Here is a 21,614-nt window from a genome sequence, read left to right on the forward strand (position 1 = left end):
GCGCTGTTAGTTAAGACCCGCCTGAAAGCCGTCAACATGTGGAGAGGCAATTGAAATACTCCCCATCTCGGAACATGCCCTTTTTTATCATGGCTTCTCATTTATGTTGGCAGTTTTTCCGTCTCTTTGTAAGAAAAGCATTAACCTTCCGTCCCTCTCCTCTGTCGTATCTTTATTTGTAGGTACCGTCCTCCACAGAAGAATGACGGCATTCATCGTTTGAGCAATTTTCCGCGAAATGACAGACGTTTATGTTCAAGTGAAAAGGTCTTCTAACTGGAACAGTAATTATGATGGAGCGAAGGTGGAAACAAGTGACCTTATTAAAGACTGACAAAGTCTGTTGAGAGAAGATCTCAGGGTTGATAGATGGATCAATAAAATGTCGGATTTTTAACATGCGAGACAGCTGTTTGTTTCCTATTACCAACCGATAGTCAGAATTATAAAACTTTTATTTTTTACTAAAACATCCCCCCGAATTTCTTAACCCACACTATTTCAGTATCCCAATTACTTTGTAATGGGAACTGCAGTATCTGATAAAAGTGAAAATAATAAGTCTCTTTTTAACCCAAACAATAATCTTTTCCTAATGCTAGTTGTCTCTGTGCTTAAAACCTAACTAAATGTTTAACATAGTGTTGTCACATCATAATACCAGCTATCACTATATCAGCTATAATACCAGCTATCACTATTTCAATAGTGATTTTTTTAGCACCACAGACAAAATGATGTGGAATTGCGGTTCGGGCTGTCACATCAGAAAATGTTGTTCTAGAGCGCAAAGACAAATGGCCTGTTTTGTCCTTTAATTTTTTTGGAGGACTTTTGCCATTTTCTTGGTCTTTTCCTTCCTTTACACTAATTGCATGCATCTAATTTACCTGCATTTTTAAAGCATTGATCAACAAATACACTGAACCATGTCACCATTTCATGCAGAAATGTTTACAAGGTTAAATGTTTGTTTTTCCTAATACTCAGGAGACGTTTTTTTGCTTGAATAAGGACGTGATGAGGTGGCCTTGATGGTAAGGAAATACTTAAAATATTTAAAAATACTTAAAAGTCATTGTTTCTATTTTTAGATCTGGTGGAACTGGCTGTCTCATTACCCAGAAAAATACCTAAACATTAGTTAGTTTTTCATTAGAGTAGCAGACTAGAATGGTGTCATCTTCATTCATCTGCATTTCCCCCACTTGACCCTCCTTACCTCACCCTGCAAAAGAAAACATCCTCATGACTGATGGACCTGCTGGATATTTAGACATCTGTCTCCTTCATAGCCCTGGCAGGGAGAGGTCCGGGTACAGTGTGACAGGCTTTCACAGCAGTGTGTACTAAGACCAGGTAGTAACATCTCCGTGGCCTAAGCCTCAGAGATCAGCCATTAGTAGGTTGTCAATCTGGCAAGCACTAACAGTCTTCTGGGCAGGCAGGAGGGAGATTCAGGCCATGGCTTCCAACAAGGAGGTATATGTGAGATTATTACAGTCCAGATAAATTTAGCTCCTTTAAGGGCTCATTGTGGTGAATATGACACAGTGATTGTAGTTATGTGGATAATGGAGTCAAATCTGCACAGTATAACAGTATATATTGACTTGACAGTGGTATTCCCAGAAGGCTGTAAGTTATAAACTCGGGTCATATTTGACATTAACGAACACATTCTCACCAATAATGAGATGCTGAATGGCATGCATGTTAGAATATTGCTCCTTAATTCTCTGTTTTAGGATGTTGATGCACATTTACATTCGGCTTTGTGGCTACTAAGGTGTTACCATCAGAACAACTCACACTCTTATATACCTTGGAAAGACTTTCTAAAATTAGCATAGCACTAAAATATACAAAGAGCTGTTAATTAAGCAATGATAACTTTAAATACAGTCACTGAGACACCTCAGTTTTTTTTTCACAAATATATTACACCATGTCACGCATGAGCAGTTATGGCTTATTTTTTGCCAAAGTAGTGTACCTCTGGGCTTAACTCTGTTTTTTCTAAGTGACAAAGTCTCCCTTTACCATACATTTTGTATGTTGTGTTTCAAAAGATCTAACACTTGATTGCAAATATCTAAGTCAAACATCCATGTATTTTAATCTTTAATGGATTCCATAAACAAAAGAATAGTTGTAATATTTTTTTATTACTGAAAGGAAGAAAAGCAAGCAGTGTTAATGAAAAATAACCATTAAGTATCTAAACAGACATATGTGAACATGTAGTAAAGTAATGTTTAAAGCTGATCAATATGCTACAGCTGACTACATTATATTATTATTATTATTATTATCAAGCCATATCTAAATAATTCTGAGAAGTATGTCTTGGAAGCATTCACACATTATTCCCAAATAATTAGACCCCACTTCTGGCAAATCATGTAATTTAAAGAGGAAAGTATGTATGATGTTGCATTAAATAACTATAAGTTGGACTATAACAGTTTGATTTGTGTCTTAATCTTATTTACTCAATACAACTTTCATACGTCTGATAAACGGCTGTCTAGTTGCCTGTGCTTGGGGCACACAGTCCCTGAACTTAATAGTCTGAAGGATGATATCGAATCAGAAGAGAGCACCTCATTTTATCTCTAATACCCGATTTGGCAAATGCCCAATAAGTCAGTTTGCTCCCCAGTGTCTGTCATCACCATAAACTGTACATAACAAGTAGTCAACGCGACGTCACCATTTGATTGTCGACTGTGGTTTTGAAATCTCGAGTTGGCTTTTTGAGGCCGTTGCCTTCTTGTTCTTTTGCCGTCGACATCTTGATTTTTGCAACTAGAAGTGAGACAAGAGAGTGAAGCTGAGTTACTGTAAACTGTCAAATGTAAAAGTTTGAACACAGACAACACTCAGACCAGATAACGTCATGGTAGCAACCTGTCAATCACAAGGTCACCACGTCATAAAGCATACCCTGCTTCATGGTCTATTTTACTATATATTGGACCATCATTTCCTAAAAGAACATCACGGTGTATTGAAGAAGACTTAAAACTAGCCAGTGAGACCATACAATTGTGTTTACAATGTTTACTGATGAATAAAGTACAAAGTAGGGTCATTTTCTCAGACTTATTAAAAATCATATATATTTTGCAACCAGAGGAGTTGCCCCCTTCTGGCTATTTGAAAGACAATTAAACAATTTAAATGAAATACAGTAAGCTCGTAATCTGTAGTTACCTGTTTATAATGTGCTTGGTGGTCTTGTAATACAGGATATTTGATTTAGATTTGATTGTCTGGTACACAATGGATGTCAGGTAACATTTTTAGAATAATAAAATGACCTCCATTTCTCACAATCTTTGTTGTTATTTCCATTGTGATTGCTTTGCCTTTTTATCCTCCTCTTTTCTTTGAGTTTGCCAACAGTACCTTACCTACACCTTCCCTCTGGAGATAGGACATTTAAAATATGCATTACATCAACACTCAGCTTGTCATCACCCACACATATTCATACTCAATGCTGCACATGTCATCAGACAGGTGTACCCAGTGCAACAGTGGTATTGATGGTTCCCTGTGGCATTCTTGACTATCATGCTCATAACACGCATATTTATTTATTTTATTCCCAGTACTTCTGCACCAGCCTCAGTAACACATGGAATAACTATGACCTAAAAATCGCAGCTTGCTTTGGTGTGCTTGATGAAGCCTTGACAGACAGACAGTACAGGAAAGCCAGTCTTATCTCATATACTGTAGTGGCTTATGTATCATAGATAGACTGACAATTACTCTGTTTAAGGGACAATCAAGCTTCTATAAAAGGTGTGAATAAGTCTCAGACTATTATGATGGACAAAGTTGAAGGGAAGTTTCTAATTAAAAGCTACGACCAATAGAATTATAGAAAGTAAAGACTTCAATGATCCCTGTAGAATTTTATTGCAAAGGCGACTTGTCACGTGTCACCACCACTTCCAGGCTAATGACTCTGTAATGGCCCCATTTATCCATTTAGCCTCATTGAGTTCTATGCAATGCTGGTCCCGCCAGGTTCTTTGCCTGTTGGTGGATGCTTCTAACACTTGACAGCAAGTGGACCATTGGAGAGCTAGTGGAGTTGAAAAGCTGTCTGGGCTGCAGTCGATGTAGTGGTGTCAAAATCAATTCAAAAGTTATCGTTTATACATGCTTGGGTTTTGAGCTACGAGAAAGAATTTAAATGAACATATTACTGTTGGTTGCTGTCAAATATACTCATGTCTTTTTTTTTTAATGGGAAACTTACAAGGGATTACATTAAGTTCCCTTAATAACTTTCATTGTGATGATAATTAATATGTTGAGTTGCATTGAAATGTTTCATAATATGGTGTGGTATCATGCCAACATACATATTACTTTACATTTAAGGAGGAAGATAAATAATTAATGTGTCAATTGCATTGGTGGGTTCAATTAAGTTGAACTGACATACTGCCACCCATCCATTGCTCATCAGGTTGTACTGTGTTGTGTCTTAATCAGCAGGAGGCCTCCAGACTAGCACAAGCATCAATGTATCAAAGCAAGGAACAGACGCTACTAAGTTTAGACTTAGAGGAATATAAACACCTGAGGATTACGTTTTACTGTAATACTGAAGTATATGTAATGGTAAGCAACAGTGTGCACTCTTATTCATCATTGTTATATACCATGGAGGCAAACAATATGGTAGTGTATAACAATACACAACCATACACTCAACCTCTTAAACACAGTCTCTGCAAAAGAAATCCAAACCACATCTGAAATGTGGTGTTGGCGTCCTATAGATGCGTCTCAGTTTGTAAAACTAAACGGATTAAAAGTCCAAATCGTCCTGAGGACTACATGTTCCCACCAGAGAGCAACCCATAAATATACAGTATATTGGTGATGTCTGGACACACAAATCCAATTTGATTACTTGCAAATAAGAGTGCTGAAAATCTGTCTTCAAGATCTGATTTGAGAAAAAAATTGTATTTGCCTGCAATCTAAAGATAAAGCCTAACTTACCATATGTTATTGCTACTTGAATTATTGTTACTATTAGTAGTAGTAGTAGTGGTGGTTTAGTCACTAGTATTATAACTAGTTGTTATACTACTTTATTGTAAATTATTGGACCCAAATAAAAAAAAAAACACACCACAAAAAATAAAACTAACTGACTAATAATTTTAAGAACTTTAAATGGCCCACATATTGAAATCAGGAGTTTAATGTTCCTAATTGTTCGCTGCATTGTAATGCTTTTACAAAAGGTGAAGTGTAGAAACTTAAGAATAGTAATATCCACACAGTATGTGGGCTTTCTCTAGGTGCCACTTTAGACTGATTATAGTAATTTTACTCCCACAATAAGTGAAATTACCGGGTCTCTTGTTTAGTTTTGATATGGATTTCAATTTCTTTTAACTTTAATCGAGGAAGAAAATCTTTCTTCTAATATTGCCACCTTGCAAGCTGAACATCATGTAATGAATAAGCTAGTAACAAGCTAGTACCATGCATATCATTACACTCTAAAAAGAGTATTTCAGTAGTAGTTGAAGTAACGTAAATTTTTTAATGAGTCTCAATCAGATTTCTGCTTTAGTGAAGTCAATCTACTTTTGTGGATTATATCAATTTGAATTTACACGTTGTTCCCTTAACCTACTATTCTCATTTGAGTAAAAGCACATCAATTAGGTTTCTCTCCGGGTTGTGCGTCTGACGTCATGACGTCCACATCATTTCCAGATTTTTCCTCAGGAGTCGAGCCGCCATTTTTTCGAGTGAAGGTGACTTGGATAAAAAGGTAAGTCTAGTGCTAAATTTAGTTTTGTATGTACAATTAATGTAATATGTCATATATAAAATTGGTCCACCTGAATTAGTTACATTGTGCTAAGTATTAAGTTAGTAAGTATTTAACGTTAACTAAGTTAGTTAGTAAACTGACAAACCAAACCAGCCTTGTCATGCTAATGTTAGCATGTTTTATATTAACATTTATAAAGCATTTTACTCGTTTCGTGAAACATGTTTAACCTTTCGTAACATTAATAGCCTCGATATAATCACCAGCGCGTAGCTATTACAATTGCTATTATGTAATTAACTACCCTGCTGCAATGTCAGCATATTGCTAGCGAGCCTGTAGCATGAACAAGCTAGCGGTTAGCTACATATCAAAGCAGGTGGTAGCTCGCTAGCAGACGTAGGGTTAGGTTTATGTGGCCAGGACTCGCGTGGTTCAAGTTGCTTATTCGTGTTGTGTACTGGTGTAAGGTTAGCTGCTTATTGGCACATTAGCGCAGCAATAATGAGCTGGTAAGGCTTACATTAGCTTGCCGCCAAGCGATTTAAAGGGTCTGCGACCGCGGTTCTGTTCAGACTACTTTGGCGCGTGGAGTTGACGCGTTGGTGCGCGCGCAGTCACACATTTTGGGCTACAACAGAACCTCACTTTGATGCGGAAGCTGGAATAGTGTCTTAACTTAGCTGCTTCAGAAAACCTGTATTTACCGCCGCTACCTGCGTTGTTTCCTATGTAGTTAAGTAACGTGACTCTTTCGCGCACGCGTGGAGGAGTTTCTTGTTGCCGACCAAAAAAACATCAAACTTGGTGTGCTGGCTGCCCTCGGTGACAGGGCTGCCTTCGGTTTAAGTTGGAAATGAGGTAGGCCGCGGTGATAAATACTCGCTGTGTGAAAGCGCCACAGTGACATGTTGCGTTGGTTAACGTTAAGCGCCACAGTGACATGTTGCGGTGGTTAACGTTAAGCGCCACAGTGACATGTTGCGGTGGTTAACGTTAAGCGCCACAGTGACATGTTGCGGTGGTTAACGTTAAGCTACGCGATACCCAGCTCAGTATTGCTTTGCCAGTGTGCTAATAAGCTGCTGAATTGTTTTTTAGCTGCTGTGAAGTCTTCTCACTTGGTCCTAACATAAACTAGTACCGGGTGGGGTAATGAGTAACACTAAATATTGTTTTGAATTTTTCTTCAGATTTTTTTCCATGACTGGTGGGTGACTTCAGACTTGAACACTATCTAAGGTAAGGTTTACTCTTTGAATAAAGTGCTATTGACAAGGCAGTAATGTGGCTTTATTTAATTTGAACGGTTACAGTAAATGATTGTTAGAGGGACTGTTTTTACCTCTGCTTCAACACTACTTTTGTATGAGTACTAATGGTTTTGGAAAAAATTTATCTTAAAACACATCGATTTGTAACCCACGCTCTCTTGAACTGCCTTTTAAGTCGGAACAAAATCATTGAACTATGCTGAAGTCTTGTTTTAACATCAGATTTTTTTATTTATATATATATATATATATATATATATATATATATATATATATATATAATTAATATTTAAGTATTCAGAGAGGGCTTGCTACATGAGATGGACTTCTGTTTAAATGATTGTCTCCACATGCCCAGTAAAGGCCATCTCTGTTTTCAGTGTTGCGCTTCATGTGGAGATGCAAGGACTGTGGAAAGGCATTAACAAGAAGATCTGAACTGCTCTAGCACTACAAGCTTACTCATAGGCATTACGGACGGGGCCATTCATATCCATAAACTTACTCAAATTGTCCTTGTAGATTCAAGACTTGGAATGCCCTACTGAGCCATTTATCACGAAATCATCCTGCCCAACAAGTAGTCAACAAAGCCATATCAACCTTCACCTGCCATATTTGTAGTCATACTCAACTCTCCACAGCATTTTCCAGCATCTTAAAAACAAAGAGACTGTAACATGTGTCTTCCAAAACTGTGACTATAAGACAAACTATAATTAAAGTATAATTAGATACAGAAAACACTGGTGCAGCTAATATCTTCAAACCTGCGATAAATTCTGTTGAATCCAATAATGCCAATAATATTACCAGTGATATTTCAGATGGGGAAAGCAATGCCATTTTAACAATACACAACATATTGGATCGAATTGATACACCTCTCTCTGCTGGTTGAGGTGTGGCGACACCCAGCCAAGAAATAGTCCAGCACATACCAGACATTGGCACATCAACCAAAAAGTTGGACATTGTCAAGTTTCAGGATGCATTTTATTTGTTGTTTTACAACACAGGGTTGTCTTAATACTAGACATGGCCAATCCTGAGATGTGAGCCTGAACCTGTACCAAATCCATATAGTGTAATCCCTTTTGGCATTATTCAGCATAGTCGTTCATTAACAGCAATGGTGAATATAAATCTTGTGTTCTGATTAAGATGAAGAATTAGCATAATCAAGTTATCACAGTGCAGGACTGACGCCAGTGGTATTATTGTCCCATACCTAGTGCATAGAATAACAGTGCCAATTGATGCCAGTGATGGTTTGTGTTTGTCATGCCCTCTGTAGGACTCTGGCGCCAATGATGCTCAGAGGGACCTGGAGCAGCTCACTTTGGCTGTGTTTGTCATTCGGAAGGAGGGGGAAGGACTGCAGGAGCTACCTGAAGACATTGGCATTGTCATTGAGGGCGTGCAGGTGTTGCATGGACTGACTTCTGTCGCCTCAGCTTGTGCCTTGCTTCTGGGTCTGATATATGCACTCAACCTGTCAAATCCCAAACCCCTTCATTTCACCTTTGAAGTGCTCCAGAAAATTATCATGCATCTTGAGCAGCAAAAGATGTCCCCCAAAGTCCAAAATCTCTATGGCAGACTTCAAAACTAATAACACTACAATGGACCTGAAGACTGTCTAGCCTAGTGCCATATTGTGGTAGCAAACCACATTGTTGAATGCTTTTTACACTTATTTTGTAAGGAGGTGCAGGAGTTTGTTTATTGTTCTTTCCATTTGAGACAGATGGTTTCATTTTCAAAAAATACGGTTGTCTCTTTTTGTTTTAGTTGATTTAAAAATCTTAAGATAAGTGCCTGTTCATATTTTCATAATTTTTTGTGTACTTAATACTGGTTTCATAGCATTTTGTTGCATTATTCGGCACTTTGTAGAACAAATTGTTTAATTGATATTCAAGCAATAACATTTGTGGTTTCACATTGATACTCGCTGTATTGTTTGCTATGTACTGTTACACATGTTGTGTATATTTGTTTTTCTTGAAAACAAGCATATAGTGTTTTTTTTACATTTATATAATAAAGTTTAAAAGACATCAAAATTGAGTGTATACATTTTCTTTCAGCCAACTTAAAATTGTAACTTCGGGAAAGGTATTTTAATTAGATTGAATAAACTAAAATTCCACAATATGGTTACTATAAAAATTACCTTACCTGAAACTATATTATTAGGTTGTAAAGGAGCAGTATTTTACTTAAGTATCAAGCAAATAATTGAGTTGGAAAAACTGGAGACTTTAAGTTGAGTTGCCTTCATTTTAAGTTGAAGTAATGCAAACCATTGATTTGAAAACGATAAAATTATTACATACACTTGACTTAAAGCAATTGTGTTAATCTAACTTGTTAACTTAATTTGAGAAAACTTAATTCATTTGTGTGTTACCAATTGAAGTAATTCAATTAAGTTGGTCCAACTGTTCGCTTTTTACAGTGTAGGCAATACATGAATAATGGATGTATGATTAATAAATTGCTTCAATTATGACAGGTGTTCACCTAACATAATAATATAAGATCGAAGACTGTCAGACCATTATTTTCAAGATTCTGCTTTTGGAAAATCTGATATCAGTTTTCTTGAGCCTCCCTAGGCAATCACCAAAAAGCTATTACAATATATTTTTTTCTCAGAGATTAATTGACATGTAAAGGTATATTTTTTGTAGACTTAGTCTAAATGTGTTTCCCAAGCCTTCCCTTCAATGCCCAAAATATAATGGTGAAAAATGGTAGTATCCCTTTTGTTCTATATTCAATTGTTTGTATGTATTCCGTCCTAAAGGAACATGTTTAAGAGTTTGGACTCTAGTAATATTGAATCAAACCTTAAAATATCACCAAAATGTATGTACCTGTATAATGTATATTTCAAATCAGATGAAAACCCCCAATTTCAAGAAACAATATACATGCTATGGCTCTGTCATTGGTAAATGGACTTTGAAAGGGGATTTGTATTGAGCCTTTCTAGACTTCCCATCCAACGCGCTATACAGTACATGTCAGCATTCATTCACACACACATTCATACACAGGCGACCTATTCTGCTTGTAGATTGACGTGACATTGTTTCAGCACCATGGACAGCAACCAACAGTACCCAACTTCAGTGGTGTTCTAGGATTTCAGAACCATGGACAGCAACGGACAGAAATTCACCCTTTTGGTAGTGTTTCAGAAAGCAGCATTTGTTCCATTCACTTTTAGCTGGAGTTAAACACACTCCACAGGACCTGGGCTTTGGGGGATTTTTAGAAGAGCGTTTCACAGCGAGTCACTCCAAGTTTACAATAACACAGTGATACAGTCACGTTGTATTTTATGCAAAGTACACAGCCTACACGTGGCATATGTGTGGCACCTTCTGTGCCATTCACCGCCTTCACTTTTTTGCAGTTTCGTTTTCCATAAAATCTCCCACGCCTATAATCATGAAGCGTATCTTTCCCCCATTTGGCCCCGTTGATTAGTCACGGTCAAGCTGTTTTATGGCGGTCAACCTGCAGCCTTGGTGTTTACCCATCATCAAAGAAAAGTCACGACACGGTTTCTTATCCTCATCCACCCTCACTTCCCTCGCCTTCCGCCTCATCCAGTCCAGACCCACCCCTTACTGTCTGCCATGACCGTCCTCTACAATACGAGACTGTATTCTTTGTACCTCCCCTTTCTCGCCCTCAGTCTGTGCATCCCAGCCTCCCTTCCTAGATATCCATCCCACACCTCTCCACTCGCAAACGGCTCCTACGGGGAGAAAAAAAAGAGGAGAGAACAGAACAGAACAGTTTGAAACACGTCGGCATAAATCTCATACCCAGAGCTCCCTTTTCTCCTTCCCCTCCTGACGGACTTCATTACTTTATTCCTCTGCGCGCCAATGCCCGAGACCACGCCGAAACGAAGGATTTTTTTCCCTTGAGCATGAAAAGGATTGCCAAATCATCCGCAATCCAACATCACCGACTGAGCCACCAGCATGAGCACTGGATACATATGCTCCAGCAGAAGTTGTTGGCTAGAGAACTAACACATCTTGGACCACAAATACAGCTAAGAGGGGAGAGTCAGTTTTAGGTGAGTACGGTTATCCCGTCTTGGACCTCTAACATAAAGGTATCTTTTATTTATACTGTGTGTATATATCTAAATAAATATATATAATATATTCTTTTGTTTCTGTTCATCACTGACCATGAGGTAGTTGTCGGGTAGGCAGGACTATATTGTGGCACAATTATGGCGATGTTGCGTGGTCAGCATGTCACTGATGTGGCCGGTGGTGTCCTTTTCAGGATGGAGGCAATTTGTTCCTCTCACCGTGCGGCTACCTTTTTAAACAGTCGGTGTGCAAGTCCTCTCAAGCTCCGCCCGGGCCGAATGTCGACGGGGCGTTCAGAGGCTATTAAAAATAATACCATGACTCTCGTAATCTTATAAACCCATCATCTCCAAACAGTATGCACATGAGTTTATTCTCTCGATTATGTGCACCCGACCGCGTTCTCTCCGCACGTTGTGAGACCGCATCTTCCCGAGGTGGTGGCGGCGGTGGTGGTGGCGCAGAAGTGCGGATGAAAAGCAGCATTAAAAAACACCGGGAGAAGCAATGATCCCACACATATTTTGGGGGGTTTCGCATTTCACACAGACCTGTTCAGTGAGTGGCATTACAGAGATTACAGTTAGAGTGCAGGTGCATGAGCAGGCCTTCAGATCCCGGTGCAGTCAGCATCAATAGTTGTATTCAAGCTATAATTCCCGTTTGCAGTCCAGTCGTGGCTTTTTACACCAATGTTGATCAATTCATCCCGGAAACGGCATGGTCCATTAACAACAAAGTGAGTGTCACCCGAAGCCGGGATATCGGATATGGAATGAGTTGCGGCCACGCGTTCCCGTTATTGTTTTCATTATTTCTGTCGATTCCGTGTTTTTGGTTGAATTACTGTCTGTAATGAATTCCGTGAAAGCAGATAGTCAGCTGTGTCAGTGTTTCAGTGTACGTGCCGATCCGTGCTGTGCGTGGCTCTGAGCGCGCGTGCAAGAAAGCAAGCACGTACATGCTTGCTTTCTTGTATGCGTGCGTCCGCGCGCGCTCGCTTGCACGCGCGTGTGTCACCAGTGAGGCAAAGTTGCCGTTGCGTGTTCCCTCAAGTTGTTTTGATTGCTGTTCCACTGACTAACTGCGAGGGGAGCTCATGCTCTTTTACACTAGGTGTCATAATGTGGCTAAAGGCGAGATAACTATGATGCTGATACCAACTCCGTGAAATTAGAGACCCGGCGTCTGTTTGAAATTAGTCCGGAAGCATTTATCTGCACTTCCATGACTGCCACTGCAGTTTTTGTTTTGTTTGTCATTGTTTCTCTTTGGGAGTCCTAATTAGCTTCATTCATGTAGTATTTATATATGTATGCAGACAAAATTATACTTTACGCATTTATCATTTAGCACAAGATATCATTCTCATTTTCAAAGTTATTAATAGGCCAACTGAAACACTGTAGCTTTGCCTTTTAAAAAGGAAGTTGAACATTATCTGTGTGGCACTCAACACAATGATCCTGCATACGGAATTTAAAATTAAAGTGAAGCTTTTAATGGTTGAAATCGACATTATATTGACAGCATGTCAATGCATACTGCAGTGTTGTTCGGCCTTCGTCTCCATGGGCAGTGCAGAAAATTGCATTAGCAGCGGAAATAGCAGAATGAAAGTTCCCCTTTTCAGTATGCCTCATTCAATCTTGTGGCCTTTTCAATGGCAAAAAGCCTGCAACATGTAATCATTTTTCTGAGGGAAGGCATTCCACATCACATTGCCAAAATGAAAATGCCAGTAGTAGCTTAAAGCTATATTTGTGTCATGGCTTTAGATGCCCCAATGTTAATGATTCTTTCAAGGACCGGAAAATAAGCATTCAGCAGCATTCAGCAGCAGAGGTCTTTTTACAGAACTTGGCATTGCAACTTACTGATGAATTATCTCTAAAGCATGTGGCATTGATTCTTGAATGGCGAGGAAAAAAAGCATTATCAGAAGGAATGGCTGATACAATAAAAACATTTTCTGCTCACAGTGTATAGATAAGGATATTATTTACAAACAGTGTTTGAAATGCACAGAGAGCACTACCAGTCTTGTATTGGCAGAACCCACCAGTTCTTTCTGTCACTGTCTTTGTATTCTGGTATTAGCATTGCATTGTTTTTGTGTGGAGGGGATGGGGGGGGGGGGGGGGGGGGGGGCTGCAGCTGTGGTGGCCAGAAGGCCGCCTCCCAAGATGTTTGAAAAAGTAAAAAAAGCTGTTTTTATCCGGAATAAAAAAACAGGGTCACCTGACAAGAGGCAAAATCTCACAGAAATGCTGGTGTGCTTACACTATTTTGGAGTGACAGCTGATCATTTGAACTCCGCAAGGGGCTCTCTGACCTATGTGCTGCTGCTCTCAGTCCCGCAAGACCACATGGAGCCGAACTACCCTCGTGAAGTATGACGTTCAAAACGAATGATCACGTGTTAGGCTCACATTTCAAGGGTTGGGAGCTGGTTAATTACTTTCTTGAACGCCAGGAAATTCAAACCACGTTAAGCCTCGATTAACAATTTCAGAAGAAAATGTTGTCTTCTTTTCTTCTTTTTATTTACAATGGCCTTTAACAAAATAAAACCATTATCTGAATATCAGCCCTGTCACCCCCATGCAAATATCATAAACTGCATGAAAACACAGACGAAGGCAACCAATGTTTTAAAATTCATTGTTGCATCTACTCCTCTTCGCCATCTTTGTCAGTTACTGGAGACACACATGTTGGGCTCTTTGTGAAGCCTCCGGAAGCTGAAAGCAGGCTCAGAAAGCACAGAGTGTTAATTTTATTGTTAGAAACTATTTTGGCATTCGAAACACATAATTCATCTTCTGAATGCAGTGGCTTCTGTCCAGTCTCTTGCGTCTCCCTCTTTCTCTTCCCTCACAGCAGGGGACTGCAGTCTGATTGTGAATGAACAAAAACACCATTTTATGATACAATCAAGAAATGAATTGCAAACAAATATCAATTATCTGTCAGATAAATATGTACATACACTTTTAGTTCCTGAAATTAAAGCCTATCTTGGCTTGCATTTGTCTTGACTGCTGATGAACCTGAATATGATTATTTTCATATTATTAAGTTCATTTGCAGGAGCCACATTTTCTTGTTTTTTTGAGCTCAGCAGTGTTCATGAACAAGAAGATCTGTGATCACCTTGATCTTATTAGTATGAACTGGAATAATTGATCTGATATCTATCAATAGTGGTTGCTGAATGTTTGAGTAAAACCAGAAAATCCTCCTTACATACTTGTTCCTTAATTTCTGCTTTCAAATGTGCACAAGCAGACCCTTGGATATTTGCTTAACACCCAGTCCTCTGCAAATTATTCATCTTGACCTTACATTTGGTGGTTGCCAGGTAGGAGACACTGGATAGAAAAGTGATGCTAAATTCCATCCATCCATCCATTATCACCCACTTATCCGGGGTTGGGTCGCGGTGGCAGCAGGTTCAGCAGGCCGACCCAGGCTTCCCTCTCACCCGCAACACTTTCCAGCTCATTTTGGGGGATCCCGAGGCGTTCCAAGGCCAGCCGGGAGATATAATCCCTCCAGCGTGTCCTCGGCCTCCTACCAGTTGGACGTGCCCGGAAAACCTCTAATGGGAGGCGTCCAGGAGGCATCCTGACTAGATGTCCGAACCACCTCAGCTGACTCCTTTCGACACGAAGGAGCAGCGACTCGACTCCAAGCTCCCCTCTGATGTCCGAGCTCCTTACCCTATCTCTAAGGCTGAGCCCGGCCAACCTACGGAGGAAGCTCATTTCGGCCGCTTGTATCCGAGATCTCGTTCTTTCGGTCACGACCCAGAGTTCGTGACCATAGGTGAGGGTTGGAACGTAGACCGACCAGTAAATGGAGAGCTTTGCCTTCCGGCTCAGCTCCCTCTTCACCAAGACGGACCGGTACAGCGCCTGTTTTACTGCTGCAGCCGCACCGATCCGCCTGTCGATCTCCCGCTCCACCTTACCCTCACTCGTGAACAAGACCCCGAGGTACTTGAACTCCATCGCTTGGGGTAGGCAGTTTGCCCCCACCTGGAGGGAGCAATCCGCCGGTTTCCGGCAGAGCACCATGGCCTCAGATTTGGAGGTGCTAACTCTCATCCCTGCCGCTTCGCACTCGGCTGCAAAACGCCCCAGTGAATGCTGGAGGTCACGGTCCGAGGAGGCAAACAGGACCACATCATCCGCAAACAGCAGAGAGGCGATCCCGAGACTCCCGAACCGGATCCTCTCCGCCCCCTGGCTGCACCTAGATATCCTGTCCATGAAGGTCACGAACAGGACCGGTGATAAAGGGCAGCCCTGGCGGAGGCCAACACCCACCGGGAACGTGTCTGACTTACTACCGAGGAGACGAACACAGCTCCTACTGCAGGCGTACAGAGACCGGATGGCCCGTGCCAACGGGTCCGGCACCCCATACTCCCGCAGCACCCCCCACAAAAACCCCAGAGGGACCCGGTCGAAAGCCTTCTCCAGGTCTACAAAGCACATGTAAACTGGTTGGGCAAACTCCCAGGACCCCTCCAGTAATCTTGCGAGGGGGAGGGCTGGTCCACTGTTCCACGACCGGGACGGAATCCCAGGAGAACTATGGAGTCGGCAGGCCCTTTCCAGGATCCCTCCCACCGACTCCAAGAAGGCCGGATACTCCGAAATGCTGTTCGGTGCATAAGCACAAACAACAGTCAGAGCCTTACTCCCCGCAACCCGTAGGCGCAGGGAGGCGACCCTCTCGTTCCCCGGGGAAAACTCCAACACAGCGGCGCTCAGCCCCACTCCCGCCTGGCGCCTCTCACCCTGGGCAACTCCAGAAAAGGACAAAGTCCAACCCTTCTCCAGGAGCTTAGTTCCAGAGCCCATGCTGTGCGTGGAGATGAGCCCAACTATATCTAGCTGGTACCGCTCCACCTCCTGCACCAGCTCCGGCTCTTTCCCCGCTAGTGAGGTGACGTTCCACGTCCCTAGAGCTAGTCTATGCCGCCGGCGATCGGCCCGCCCAGGTCTCCCGCCTGGCCCGCCACCCGGTCTACATAGCACCCGACCCCGATAATTCTCCCTGCGGGTGGTGGGTCCACAGGGTGACTGCTGCTCCATGATGTTTTTTCGGGCTGAGCCCGACCGGGCCCCATGGGCGAAAGCCCGGCCACCAGACGCTCGCCGACGAGCTCCCCTCCTGGGTCTGGCTCCGGGAGGGTGCCCCGGTTTCCCTTGTCCGGGCAAGGTAGCTTCAGTCCGTGGGCTGCTTATCTTCAGGGTTTATTGAACCGCTCTTAGTCTGGGCTCTCCCCCGAGACCTGTTTGCCTTGGGAGACCCTACCAGGGGCTGATGCCCCGGACAACATAGCTCCCAGGATCACTGAGCCACTCAAACTCCTCCACCACGTTAAGGTGGCGATTCATAGGAGGAGCTAAATTCATCCCGTACAAACCTGACCCCTGTGTCACCAAGCGCTGCTAGAGAGCTCCGTTATTACTCTTTAAAAATATGCCAACTCTGACAACACAGTAATAACTACAGACATTTATCCTAATTGACACAGCCTCTGTCTCTGCTGGCTTGGTGATAGCTGTGTGTTGCACATCCATTAGTCTTGTCTGCCCAGTGATCCTGAGTAGGAGAGAGATGTTTTGATTTGCTGTGGTCTTTCACATCACTGAGCAGTAGAAGATTGCACTGGTCGGCGATTACACTTAAAACCTTTTAACTTCATTTGCTTCACTGTTGCCTCCCATATTCCCTCCAGCCATGTAATGTGATCGGCTCCAGTTGAGAAGTTGTTTCGGAGGTATCTCAAAGTAGTTTTTCTCAGGCCTCAATCTGTATGGAGATGAAATGCAGCTGCTGGTCGTCGAGATTTTCTTTTACATCCTGCATCTGTTTGGTAATTTTTTGGGTAGCCTCAGCAAAAAAAAACCCACAATATAATAAAGTGTGGATTATGTTACATATCGGTGGATCATGTTGCTATATCATACATGAGAGCCTCCAAAACGTTCACACTTTCAACATATGTTACAGTTCACTATCAACATGTTTCAGTGATATATTTATCCACTCATATCCACGTGTGGTAACTAAAGCAGGAGGAAGATATTGTTAAAGCTGCTTCAACCATTAGTTAAATATTAACAATGGAAGAAATGGCTACACATAATGTGAGAGGGGTCGCTGGTTGGGATGAACCCACAGAGACTTACCACCCTCCTCTCCAGTTCCCCTCAGCTTTACAGGGCTCATTGTTTTGGTCTCAGGGCCGGCAGCGTTACGGTTCCCTCACAGATGCAGGAGGCTGTGTTTAGAAACAAAACAAAAGATTAGCACTAAATGACACGGTATGCTATCTGCACCAACACAACTAACTGGTAAACACAGTAAGCATTTAGCATATGTCTGCTCATTGCAAAAATATATTTTTCCAAATCAACCTTATGAGAGCATCTAGAGTCACAGTCCCTCTCAGTCTAGAAGTGTGTGGTGTCTTTGGTGCATATGGAAAACAAACCACAAGCAACACAACAATGCCAGCGCTGCAACAGTACTGTCTGAGTCTTTGTCTTGGTTCCGGTCCCTTTGGACGGACAAGGCTGTGATGGGGATTTCACATCTAAAGAAAGTTGAGCCTTTCTTAAAAAACTATTTGCAGGTTTGGATGTCAATGGACAAATTGTATGTGTGTTGCAGCAGGGAACACTTTTAATCGGTTAAAGGGTTGAAAGGATCAGATTTGAATTTTTTTTCTCCAAAAAACTGGTCATTTTGATGGACATGTTGAAGTACACGAGAGCCTCAAAACTTGCCCCGGCTCTCAAGCTTTGTTTCATGAAAAATAAACATTAAAATGTAACTTTTAGGCTGCCTGTCTTCATGACAGAAGCACACAAACTTTTTTTTTGTTTATATACTTATTTGCACTGCAACATCGTGTCTAATCCTGGACTTTCACATTTACTGATAACATTTATAAACAAATCCAATGCACTACTTATTTCTATGAGTCAGCTAAATGTCTGCCAGTGTAAAAAACCTCAATTTAGGATGTGAACAATCACGGGACGATAATCTTTCTGACGAATTTTAATTAGGCCTCTCACAGAGCAGGTTTAATCTTTTCCAATCATCCTAATGCTGACTAGCAAGCGAGAAGAACTCCCTGCTGAAACATTTTAGGTACCTCCAATTATTCCTAAAAAGAGAAACATTTCCTAAAACATTTCAAATAGTCTGGGATTCATAATATGACGCCTGGGTGGGGATGAGAAGCTTCTATTTTGAGTACAAACAGTGTGTCTCAATTTGGAAAAACTTAACAGCTGAGCAGTCATTTGGGAGAGAGGGTAGATTCATAGGCTGACCCATGACCAATGTGATGCTGGTGAGTCAATGCACCGTTGGCTAATGCCGCTGGCTCTCAGCATCAGTGACCTATATTGCTGCTCAGGGCAGTAGCAGCCTACAATGCGGCAAATGACTGATCAGATTTGAATAATAATAAATTGGAGTAAAATCATGTGATCGGCAAAGCTTTCTTATCCGGCGAAGCTGCTGTGGATGGATACATTAACTCCACAATTTTAGCTTTCTTTGATACTCTTATTGCAGATAAACTGCCACTGGATCAGCATGTGTATACTGGTTTAGTTTGTGTCTATTAGTGGCAATTTGTGACTTCACTTCTAATCCAATTTTAGATCAGTAATGTACCCTGACGCACTGATTACGACAAAAATGAACCCAAACGATGATCTTTCCTTGAACCTGACCAAGTTAGTTCTTAAACTTCACCAAAGCAGTCACAATAGTGTTGTCGTGTCATAACAAATAATAAAGCGAATGAACAGTGAGGGCGAGAGGGCATGGAGAAACAACCTATGTTGTTTAATTTGGAGGCGTTGTTTCTTAAGGATCATTAACGTTATTGTCACTGTGTGTTGTCTGAATGACCAAAAGGCATCACAAGTTTAAACACGATCACCGTCTGTTTACAACATTAAAGAAGTGGTTTCAGTCGATCAAACATAACAATCCTCAACCTGACGCTAACCGTTCTTCATTTGCCCCGATAACGTATAGGCTCAATCTTGTAAAATCACTGGTTGTGAATGGTGTACAGTAACATACAGTGCTAAACCTTTTGTCTGAAGACATAATCCGAGCAGCAATGTGTTCCTCTTTAAATGCAACTGCCAAGTTGATTAGGGCTGCACTCTTTGTCTATTGCTGTGAAAGGCTACCGACGACAGAAGTGGCACACGAATGGCCTGACACAGCACTTTCACAGAAGGACCAACTTATAGATTTTCCCATGTACCTGACCTTGCCTTGTCTCGGTATGTGTGTGTCTCTCTTGCACTTTGTGAATCGTTTGAGTGGCTGAGGCTAAACATCTGCCATGGCAGCAGACATGTATATTAATAAGTATTTAAACATAGATCCGTCATGTTCACTAATGTCAGTGTTGCATGTCCCATTGGATGAAGCTTTACTACATTTGCTCTCCTAGTATGTGAGTTTTACTGTCTGAGCACGGCATCCTGTCACACTTAGCCTGAGGGACACAAGAGATCCATGCATATTTGTTACCATTTGGCATTGCCTTCAGGTGTGTTGCTATGGTAACTCTTATAACCTTGCACCATGTCTTTAACTGGTGCTTGTGTGTTTGATCAGGCTTTAATTGTCACGCCTGCTTTTTTTCTTCTTTTAGAGGCACATTCACACCTGAGGGCTTAAATATTGTTTTATACATTTTTGAATAGAAATTGTATTTACCTCAGGATAAAGAATATAATTAAAAGACAATCAATAATACATTACATCCAGGCATGCACATGTTACTGTTATGGCTTGGCCTCTAGATATTCTATATGTTTTAGAAAATAATTGAAGTATTGTGGTTTGAAATATAGTTACCTTAAAATGTGTGTATTTATAGCAGGCAAAGGTGGCATCAATAAATGTGAACATGGGTTGATGTGGCATATAGTCTCTGCTATTACTGTTCCAGATCACTTAAAGTAAAAATAGTATTTTTCAGTCGAAAGGAAGGAAAGTGGGATTAAACATCTCAAAAAGCCAAGAACTAAAACTGAAACCTGGCAAATCCCACATGTTATGTCCCCAGAAGATGAAACAAGCAAGTTGAATGAAGCAGATAGAACTGTGCATCTTCAAAAACTCTGAGAAATCTATTTCAAATCTACAGTTTACAGAACCAATGATTTTAATGTGAAATACATAAATGTAACCGTTACTTTCATTCCCCAATAAAAGAAAAATAATGCTCAATCTTGGGAGAGAAAAATCAGCCCAGTCTTATTTTGGGGCACTATTATATAAGTGTTTCTCTTCTTTAAAAAAAATGTATCTACAAATGCATTCAAAGTTTGTAGGAAATCAGGTTAGGTCAACTGTCAGCATGGTTTCTAAAAATAGGATCAAGCGTTGCATATTTAAAAGTAGGAGAGGAACTGTTGCCAGAGAACTAGTAAAACAGAAAGAATATTCAGAATCAAATTATCTAGACATTTTGTAGGACAGGTTTCTGGGACAGATTGATGACTTAATGCCAGATTGCAAAACAAACAAACATTTTTACAGTGGTTTTAATTAATATTTTTAACTTTTTCACTATCAGATTGGCATCTTCACGTTGACTTTGAATTAGACAAAAAGGCAACAATTTACTTTGTTTTTGCTGCAAAATAATTGAGGGTAGTTAACGATGGTTTCCGTACACAAAATCGCAAACATTTTTGTCTGCATTATTTAACGATGTAGATGTCATTCAGACACACAGCACATGCCTGGTTTCAGATCTCTCGACCAGCGCATTCTGTCTTATTATCACGCTAATACAGTACAAACACATGGCCCAGTTTTTAGCCTGGTTGAGCTCATCCATCCAAAGATAAAGCTTTCTGGCACATGTATTACACACTATATTTGCTTCATAGGTAGACTGCTTGTGATGTTAATGCCCAGAGCCTCATCACCATCTGGTTGTGCATGCCGACTCAAACCAATCATTAAAATTCTCCAATATGACGGGATGGAACAAAGTAGTCTCACTGCAGCCGAGGCTTTCATGCCCTACTGGACTCCGTTTGCCTCCACTTTGGTTGCCATGAAGGATGTTGGGATTACTAATAAACAATGGCAGGGGGTTGCCACCTGGCAACATGTCGCGATTGCCTGCTGGAGGGAGGAGACCCAACCAGCTGGCCATTCTTTACCTCTGGTGTCAGCCGCTGTGCTTTACACTGCACCTGTGTAGTGTTCAGCAGAAAAGAATGCTTGCTCTGTTGTGCATCCATCATCCTCTGTAGGTTATAACCCTGTCAGAGACTGCAGCCAAGACGTATTCTGTAT

At 41.1% G+C, this 21,614-nt stretch overlaps 1 protein-coding gene across 1 annotated transcript in view; it reads left to right on the forward strand.

The window, feature by feature from the left end:
- The first annotated feature begins 10,747 nt into the window (after positions 1 to 10,747).
- The window catches only part of brinp1 (bone morphogenetic protein/retinoic acid inducible neural-specific 1), a 98,545-nt gene continuing 87,678 nt past the window's right edge, over positions 10,748 to 21,614 (forward strand). Inside the window, exon 1 of the mRNA XM_034547076.1 lies at positions 10,748 to 11,206. The gene's annotated coding sequence lies outside the window, so the exon portion shown is untranslated. The remainder of the gene's footprint in view (positions 11,207 to 21,614) is intronic.

The sequence above is a fragment of the Cyclopterus lumpus genome, chromosome 12 (assembly GCF_009769545.1).
Source record: "Cyclopterus lumpus isolate fCycLum1 chromosome 12, fCycLum1.pri, whole genome shotgun sequence".
Classification (NCBI taxonomy): domain Eukaryota; kingdom Metazoa; phylum Chordata; class Actinopteri; order Perciformes; family Cyclopteridae; genus Cyclopterus; species Cyclopterus lumpus.